Source organism: Triturus cristatus, chromosome 6, assembly GCF_964204655.1.
Source record: "Triturus cristatus chromosome 6, aTriCri1.1, whole genome shotgun sequence".
Lineage (NCBI taxonomy): Eukaryota > Metazoa > Chordata > Amphibia > Caudata > Salamandridae > Triturus > Triturus cristatus.
This window is the reverse complement of record NC_140589.1, coordinates 826,646,852-826,656,924: the sequence shown is the minus strand read 5'-3', so window position 1 is coordinate 826,656,924 and position 10,073 is coordinate 826,646,852. Positions and strand designations below refer to the sequence as shown.

General features: G+C 39.7%; 1 long non-coding RNA gene across 5 annotated transcripts; it reads left to right on the top strand.

Annotated features, from left to right (window-relative positions):
• Positions 1–549: 549 nt before the first annotated feature.
• Positions 550–8,091, top strand: LOC146817938 (uncharacterized). Of its 5 annotated transcripts, none has more exons than XR_014963032.1 (10): positions 550–671; positions 1,100–1,213; positions 1,301–1,451; positions 1,545–1,626; positions 1,727–1,787; positions 2,121–2,915; positions 6,796–6,912; positions 7,000–7,150; positions 7,244–7,324; positions 7,817–8,091. It is a non-coding gene; the product is annotated as an uncharacterized LOC146817938 (long non-coding RNA). The 5 variants fall into 5 exon arrangements; XR_014963031.1 differs by having other exon boundaries at positions 7,244–7,483; XR_014963034.1 differs by lacking the exon at positions 2,121–2,915 and having other exon boundaries at positions 7,244–7,483.
• Positions 8,092–10,073: the final 1,982 nt, after the last annotated feature.

Sequence of the window (10,073 nt, the reverse complement as noted above, 5' to 3'; positions counted from 1 at the left end):
CCCCTTTGGTAGAGCACTTCCTGGAATTCAAACATAAATCAAACAAAATATGTTGGTTTATAATTGAAAATCTTGATACATTAGGCACTGTCAAAACTGAGGAAGTCCGTAAAAAACGAGAGGTGTTTTGGATTTTCACTTTGCATCTAATAAAAAGGGATTAAACAATGATATCCCATGGGAGAATGCTATCAAATACAATACAAAATGATGGATAATTACCCTTTATTGTGAGCAGTTACTCCCCCTTAAATACTATGAGACTTAGTACTTGGGAACATCTGGTGCTATACCCTATAGGGAAGAATTTAATCCGTGTATCATCTCTGGCTTAATTTAACATGGTTTATTGTTTTTGTTATTTCAAAATTAATTACGAATTGGATTAGTTATTTTCATACTTCATGCCTATTCTCCTTTCACCGCTTTCCATTACCTGTTCGTTTATCCAACGATAAGAGTTAGCAGTCTAGTGTTTCCTGCTATCCCGACTTGCGTATACCATAGACACTGTCTTTACGCACACTTGAATACATTTATCACGTGATGCGGAAATATACAGCCTATTCGTTTTGGCACGTCTGAGCTAGTCTATTTAAAGACAGTTAAGGTGCACAAGCTTATTGATACATCGCCGGAGGCAATGCAGACTTCCTTGAATCTAGCGACATGTAAGTTATACCTCAGATTACCCTGCATATGTAGATTCTATTTTACCTCGAAGACACAGCGCGTTTAGAATGCTATCGAGCTCAATTGTTTACCATCAGTTAACATTTTAGGTCCTGTCCCATCTCGGCCGCATTCTATCCATTGTTTTAGTTTAACATATCTATATAAAGATTGTTCTTCTTAATAATTTAAATCCTGCACATTAGAATTTGTACTTTTTATGCGGACAGTCGGGGCACATTAGCTCTAATCGTAAATGTCAGTGCTGTTAGTCCCTGCCTCCATTGCTTATCTCATTTTCTATCTCCGTTGCGGACTAGCGTGTCGCTTTGTACTGCTCGCTCAATTTAGAGTAACCAACCTAGTTTAAATCGTGTAGGCAGTTGGAGACTATAAAGGTAACACTTTACATCTATTTATATTACAGAATTGTGCCCGATGTAGCCTTGTGGTTTCCCACTATCCAAAGTGGTTTTTTACCATCTGTAGAGCCTACCGACATTCACGGACTTGTGGCTCATATCGTACATTTTAAAAACAGGTAACTCCATGTCTTACTGTACGTTACTCTCCATTACTCCTGCATTTCAGGAGTTGGGATATATTTAATTCTACTTGTGTTTTTCAGCCTCAAATAAGACAGCTGTCCGTTTCCTGTTTTTACTATATCTACTCCAGTTCACCTATTCACCTCGCGAATTCTTCCCTAGACGTCTTGGGCTCAAGCGTCTACCAACCTTGAGAGTATATATAATTGATCAGAATTGACCTATGTTCAGGTATACATTTATGATTTTATAGTTTATGGTTTTATGTCAGTTATGTTAGCCATTTGTTGCATAAGGCTTTAATATATGTACAATCTCTTCTAGATTCATACAAGGGACAGCATAATACCCCCTTTTTTTGACCCTTTCGTATATCCTCGATTGGGCCACGTAAGATTCTGGACAGGTAATTTAAAGCCGTCCACTCAGACAATTTATCACTTTTTGTAGAGATGGTATAATGAACATAAAGTTAAAAGCCTTTTTTTATTCCACGCCTTTCTCAGTTCCCTTCATCGTTTCTGTGATCGCGGGTAAAACCCCTGGTGTTCGGTACTTGATTCATAGGTAAGTGCCCTTTGTTAATTAGGGATCCATTAGAGGATGTTCTACATCTTTTGCTCTTTCACTACCAGACACTTCTGAGTTCATCTATCTGGGTCAGTTATCAATCTATTCACCCGGTGACATATCTTGGTTTCTTTTCTTGTCTCTGCTATTTTTTCATCCTTTCCGACCAGAAATTATTTGTTCCATGGTCGATTCTTGGTTCAATTGTAAATGTGGAAGACCTTAGTATATATGTACAATGCAAAATAATTTTGTATTCGTTACAGACTCAGTGTACTACAATGTCTTCTATGATGTGTTATGTTGCACACATTTTTGTTTTTTATGCAGAAATTCAAGTGGCTTCTCCTGAAGAAGGCGTTTGTCACACCGAAACGCGCGTAGAGATTTACATCTGCATCTACTTAGATTTAGTCACCTTTGAGTTATTTTACCATACAATGCACCTTTATGTGTTTTTTACATATTTTTACATTAGAATGAAGGTGAATTAAAATAGACATATATGTATGGTCATATTGATTGTCAGGTTATTGTCATGTTATTGTTTTTGGTGTTGGTACACCTGTTTTAACAAAATGATATGTATGAATAAAATGAATTGTTCTTAACTGTTTTTCGGTAGTACACTGAGTTTCTGTTTGTATGTATAAAACCTGATTCTCTCCAGGTTTCTTGTTACCTAGGATTTGTTATTACTTTCAGAATTGTTTCCCTGCCCTAGGAACTACTAGCAGATACAGGGGATCCTTGTTTTATACAGTTGATTTACCCACAGCTTGTCTGTGCGGGGCCGTGTTGTTAGTATTATTCGTTTTTATTATTCTTTGCATTGTACATTGGATTCTTGTGCCTTCAGGTGTTTCATTCCTCATTTGTCTCTTGACCATTCTCTCTTGTTCCCCATCACTGCTTCCTTTCCTCTTTCCTCCTTCATCTTTTTCTTTTCTTCTAGATCTCTATTTTTGGTCCCTTGAACCTAAATTGTTTATTCTCCAGTTCATTGCATTCAATATGGACCAATTGAAAACCTTTGGGTTTACTGATGAGGAATTTGCTGCATTAGTGGGCTCCAGCTCAAGTTTTATTGGCAGCTCTACCACCAGCATCCGTGGAAATGATGAGGTAAATGAACTAATCTTCCTCAAAAAGAAATTAGCTAGGATGGAAGCCCATGGCGAATTTATGCTCGAATACTTAAAAGCAGGAGTTCTTCCACAGAGTCTCCGTATACGAAACATTCCAGGTCTTTTTATACGTCAAACAATTCCTGGAAAAATGGAGTCTTATCGCGAATAAATGTTCGCATGACTTAATGATATTAATTGTGGAAACCCCAAAAGAACTAATAGCAGCGCTTAAGAATGAGCTATTAGAATTAGAAGAAAAAATAAGAAAGAACATTGCTCTAGATGAGGCGAAAAAGAAAATTGAACAGGCTGAGAAGGAACTCTCATCCTTTAAGGATTATCTTCTTAAACATAAACTCGATAAATTACAGAAGGATATCAAATATAATACAAAAGAAAAAACATATCCTTACTTATCCAAGAATTTCTATAAACAAAACCACTACCCCAATGAGGATAATTCTAGGAACTCTCGAGTACACACATTCTCTGATACCTCAGATTCTGAGGGAGAAAATACAATTTATCAGTATGAGTCAACAGGATCTCACAGAACTTTTAACCCTAATCATAATGCCCCGCAGCCTTTTTTAGAGCAGCGTGGTGCTTGAAGGGGGAAACCCAGAGTGCGATTTCACAATCAAACTCGGGGCAGTTACCCAAATGCATACAACCAGCAGAGCAACAATCAGATGCTAGAAACCCGCAACGGTCAGTACTGGAGGAGAGGAACTTAATTCCCATCTTTAATTTATCTTCTACCCCTCTAGATACTGCTAGCACCAACTTGCTATCTAAAGGGCTATCGTTCGTGCCTCACTCTACTACTAATATCTTTGAGCTTTATCAAGACATCATTACATTCTTTCGCAAGAGTAGGCTAAAAAAATTCTTTATGGACAAAGAAGATTCCTGTATTAATATCACCAATCTTTCAGGCATGACGAACCCCTCTGTATTCACACCGACTCTAGATCAACTTTATCCTGAGGTCATGGTATTTGAACATACTGTTCTAAACTGTCTTAATAAAGCTACAAAGTTTGTACCCAAACCTGTATACAATTTAAACAGAGAAGAATTCCTATCATTTCACAAATTATCAAATGAAAAAGCATTGACCATTAAAAGTTGTGACAAAGTGGGTGGCATAGTGGTTATCGATACCTCCACTTATGAACAAAAAATGAAATCTCTCCTTAACGACACTAACTTTTACTCTCCTATACACCGAGACCCTACATCTAAAGTGAAATCTAAAATCCAACATTTGACTAAACATGCATTAGATGATGGCTTCATCTGCATAAAGAATTTGATTACTTGAATCAATCGCAACCTAAAATGCCATGTATCTATGGTATTCCCAAAATTCACAAGGACATAGTTAATCCACCCTATCGTCCGATAGTGTCCACCATTGGTTCTGTTTTGGAACCTCTTTCAAAATATTCTGATAAACTATTAAGTTCATACATACCGAAAATACCTTCATATGTTATGGATACTACAGCCATCATTATAAAGTGGAACATCTCCCTTTTAATCAGGTCACCAGTATACTTGTGACGTTAGACATCGAGGCTTTATACAGTAATATCCCTCAAGATAAAGCCCCAGCAGCCACCTCCTGGTTCATTGATAAATACAATGTTATATGTCCTAAAACATTTCTCTTCAATGCTTAGAAATTGTCTCAACAGAGAACACCTTTGAGTTTGGAAATAATTTATACAAGCAAATAAAGGGCGTAAGTATGGGAGCTTCTGTAGCTCCCTCAGTGGCTAACATCTATATGGCTTACTTCGAGATGATACACATCCACAATGAAGTAGCCCCCTTCTATGAATCTGTGTCTAATTGGTCATGCTACATTGACGATATTTTTTTCATTTGGACTGACACGGAAGACAAACTGTCTGAATTTCTTGAATGGCTCAATATGTATGACAACAACCTTCATTTTACGTCACATACCAGTAAAAATCAAGGGGAATTTCTTGATATTCTCATACGACATAATGAAGGAATCTTGGAAGTGGACTTGTTCATCAAACCTACGGCACGCAATACGCTATTACATTTTGATAGCTACCATCTACGTGCCAAAAAAAGAAAGTATACCTTTTAGTCAATTCCTCCGTCTCCGGAGGAACTGCTCTAATATTCATGATTTTGATATCCAGGCAAGTATGTTGAAAATCAAGTTTCTTGCTCATGGGTATCCACAAAGACTAGTTCGAGAGTCCTTTAAACGAGCACGGTTCTATGATCGTGACTGTCTTTTACAACCTTAACCTCTGACTACTAACAACCAACTAGTATGCATCACTAGACATTTGACGATGAACAATAAAGTTCGACAGAGCGTCAACTCCAATTGGCACATTCTTAACAGCAATCTAGAAGAGAATGAAAATATGCCTAAACCGCTGTTCGCTCACTGAAGAAATAAAAATATTAAGGACTTTATTACCCGGTCCAGATTCACTGAACAAATACCATTCTCTCAGAAGACTATTGATGGCCAGTTACCGATTAAAGGTACATACAAATGTATGAATTGCAAAGCATGCAAGACTGCTCTTGAGGGCACTAGTTATACATACCAAGACTATGTCATCCGCCCTCACAAGTTTTCAAACTGCAAGACCAAAAATGTAATATATCTCCTTGTCTGCCCCTGCGGGCTTAGATATGTGGGCGAGACCTGCAGATCCTTCTGTACTCGGCTCACTGAACATCGCTTAGCAATTCACACTTCAAAAACTAATGCTCCTTTGGTAAAGCACTACCTGGAATTCAAACACAAATCTAACGAAATACGTTGGTTTAGAATTGAAAATCTTGATACATTAGGCACTGTCAAAACGGAGGAAGAACGTAAAAACGGGAGGTGTTTTGGATTTTCACTTTGGCATCTAATCAAAAGGGATTAAACAATGATATCCCATGGGAGAATGCTATCAAATATAATACAAAATGATGGATAATTACCCTTTATTGTGAGCAGTTACTCCCCCTTAAATACCATGAGACTTAGTACTTGAGAACATCTGGTGCTATACCCTATAGGGAAGAATTTAAGCCGTGTATCATCTCTGGCTTAATTTAACATTGTTTATTGTTTTTGTTATTTCAAAATTAATTACGAATTGGATTCGTTATTTTCATACTTCATGCCTGTTCTCCTTTCACCGCTTTCCATTACCTATTCGTTTATCCAACGATAAGAGTTAGCAGTCTAGTGTTTCCTGCTATCCCTACTTGCGTATGCCATAGTGACTGAGTTTATGCACACTTGAATACATTTATCACATGATGCGGAAATATACAGCCTATTCGTTTTGGTGCGTTCGAGCTAGCCTATTTAAAGACAGTTAAGGTGCACAAGCTTATTGATACTTTGCCGGAGGCAATGCAGACTTCCTTGAATCTAGCGACATGCAAGTTATACCTCAGATTACCCTGCATATTTAGATTCTATTTTACCTCAAAGACACAGTGCGTTTAGAATGCTATCGCGCTCAAATTGTTTACCATCGGTTAACATTTTAGGACCTGTTCCATCTCGGCCGCATTCTATCCTTTGTTTTAGTTTAACATATCTACATAAAGCTTGTTCTTCTTAATAATTAAAATCCTGCACATTAGAATTTGTACTTTTTATGCGGACAGTCGGGGCACATTAGCTCTAATCGTAAATGTCAGTGCTGTTAGTCCCTGCCTCCATTGCCTATCTAATTTTCTATCTCCGTTGCGGACTAGCGTGTCGCTTTGTACTGCTCACTCAATTTTGAGTAACCAACCCAGTTTAAATCGTATAGGCAGTTGGAGACTATAAAGGTAACACTTTCCATCTATTTATATTACAGAATTGTGCCCGATGTAGCCTTGTGGTTTCCCACTATCCAAAGTGGTTTTTTACCATCTGTAGAGCCTACCGACATTCACGGACTTGTGGCTCATATCGTACATTTTAAAAACAACAGGTAACTCCATGTCTTACTGTACGTTACCCTCCATTACTCCTGTATTTCAGGAGTTGAGATATAATTAATTCTACTTGTGTTTTTCAGCATCAAATAAGACAGCTGTCCGTTTCCTGTTTTTACTATATCTACTCCAGTTCACCTATTCACCTCGCAAATTCTTCCCTAGACGTCTTGGGCTCAAGCGTCTACCCGCCTTGAGCGTATATATAATTGATCAGAATTGACCTATGTTCAGGTATACATTTATGATTTTATAGTTTATGGTTTTATGTCAGTTATGTTAGCCATTTGTTGCATAAGGCTTTAATATATGTACAATCTCTTCTAGATTCATACAAGGGACAGCATAATACCCCCTTTTTTTACCCTTTTGTATATCCTCAATTGGGCCACGTAAGAGTTTGGACAGGTAATTTCAAGCCGTCCACTCAGACAATTTATAACTTTTTGTAGAGATGGTATAATGAACATAAAGTTAAAAGCCTTTTTTTATTCCACCCCTTTCTTCGTTCCCTTCATCGTTTGTGATCGCGGGTAAAACCCCTGGTGTTCTGTACTTGATTCATAGGTAAGCGCCCTTTGTTAATTAGGGATCCATTAGAGCATGTTCTACATCTTTTGTTCTTTCACTACCAGACGCTTCTAGGTTCATCTATCTGGGTCAGTTATCTATCTATTCACCCGGTGACATATCTTGGTTTCTTTTCTTGTCTCCGCTATTTTTTCGTCCTTTCCAACCAGAAATTATTTGTTCCATGGTCAATTCTTGGTTTAATTGTAAATGTAGAAGACCTTAGTATATATGTACAATGCACAATAATTTTGTATTCGTTACAGACTCAGTATACTACAATGCCTCATATGATGTGTTATGTTACACAAATTTTTGTTTTCTATGCAGAAATTCAAGTGGCTTCTCCTGAAGAAGGCGTTTGTCACGCCGAAACGCGCGTAGAGATTTACATCTGCATCTACTTAGATTTAGCCACCTTTGAGTTATTTTACCATACAATGCACCTTTATGTGTTTTTCATATTTTTTTACATTAGAATGTATGTGAATTAAAATAGACATACATGTATGGTCATATTGATTGTCATGTTATTGTCTTTGGTGTTGGTAGACCTGTTTTAACAAAATGATATGTATGAATAAAATGAATTGTTCTTAACTGTTTTTCGGTAGTACACTGAGTTTCTGTTTGTATGTATAAAACCTGATTCTCGCCAGGTTTCTTGTTGTCTAGGAATTGTTATTACTTTCAGAATTGTTTCCCTGCCCTAGGAACTACTAGCAGATACAGGGGGTCCTTGTTTTATACAGTTGTTATACCTGCTGCTCAGCCAGTGTGACTGAGGTGAGAGAATGTTGGTGAGTTGAATGTTGGTTAGTGTGTGAGTCAGTTGATGATTGGGCTGAGCAGCAGGAAGGCTGCTCCTGGTGGGGCTCTGCTTAACATCTTTGTAAAACATTTTTATTGGCATTTGAAATGGTTACATACATCACATCTATCATTGCCGAAGCTGTTGGCGTACAAGTGATATCGCACGGGTGTATCATACACTGACTTAAGAGTGTATAATGTCATGGTTGTAGATTCCCCCCCGCTCAGTCTATTGATTGGTAATGGCCCTTAGAGGCCGATGTCAGGATACATTTAACGTTCATGCAGGGTGATCGTTATGCCGCGCTGGGGGTGTGAGGTGTATTTTCCCCCTCACACGTATTCTCATAGGGGTTATGGAAAGTCAGCCATATTCTAACCTTGAACAAACTTGGGGTATAGAACTGTGATGCACTGTGTCTTATGTTGCGACCGTGTGTAGTTGAGCGCCCGAGTGTTGCACTGTTGCGAGATGTCGTATTGGAGTTGCGCAGGTGCGGGGAGGTCGAGGAGGGGGATTGTTAGAAGTTGTCTGTATGTGGGTGTGGCGATGAGTCATTGGCGGCTATTGGACGTGGCCTATCAGGTGTCTGGGCCCTTTGCATGTCCACCCGGGCATCCGCAGAAGTTATAGAGGCTCTGGGAGAACGGTCCATTCGTGCTCCTGCCACTGTTAGCGTTTCTTGTGTAAAGGAGTGGAGCAGCATGGCCCAGGGCATGGAGATTGGATGTTTGCGAGTTCCCTGGGCTTCCTCCCCTTGGAGTATTCCCTCTTCCGCTGCGCCCCATTCTTGGCCGTGCCCACCCAGGCCGCCGGGGGGCCTTCTGGTGCCTTCCAATGCATAGTGATGCATCGTTTGGCCAGTGCTTGTGGCGCTTACAGATACCAAGAGCGCTAGCTTCCCATGTGTAGAGGTCCCGAAGACCTGTGACCGTTCTGAGGGTGGTATGGCTTGTATGCCAGTTGCTGTGGAGTGATGGACAGTCCCATAGCATGTGTAAAAATGAGGCAGTGGGCTCCAGACATCTAGGACAGGCGAAGAAGCTTTCGGGGAAATACTTCTGGAGTTTTTCGGGAGTGAGGTATGCCCGATGCAGGATATGCAACTATATGTTTTTGAAGCGGTAGTTGCCGGATACCTTCTTGGTATATTCAAGGGCCTTAGCCCATTCTCTATCATGTAGTGGCCTGCGAAAGTCGGTTTGCCATTTTTCCCTGAGGGGCGCAAGAGTGGGTTGTTTAAGGGTTTGTATGGCTTTGTATATCTAGGTGACTAGGTGTCGCCCCGGGCCCATCTGTAGAATTGCGTGGATGACCGGGTGTGTAGGGGGTTTGTATCCATTGTGTGCCATTGTTTGCGGCAGTCATCTAGGAGCTGCCTGTGCAACAGGAACTGACCCCTAGTGTCACGATTCCGTCCCAGGTCCGATACTCCTCAGGATTCGGGTGATGCTATAGGGGGTCCACCTCTCGACGTCCCCAACTCCTGCACTAAAGGCACGGAAGGTTGGAGCAATCAAGCGAGGGAAGGGAAGGATGGGAACAGAAGGGATTAGAACCTGTAAAGAAATACAAACATAGAAACAATACCTTACATTGACATGCCTGAAAATGCTACTCTCAGTAATTTTCGCTAAGATCTTCAATGAACTATATTTTTAGTGGGCTTCAATATTGGGTCATAAACAAGCCAACTCTTACATCAGGCTCAAACCATGCACCACGCAAACCTACAGGCACCTCCCAACAGGGTAAACGTTCTCTATGGTGTAA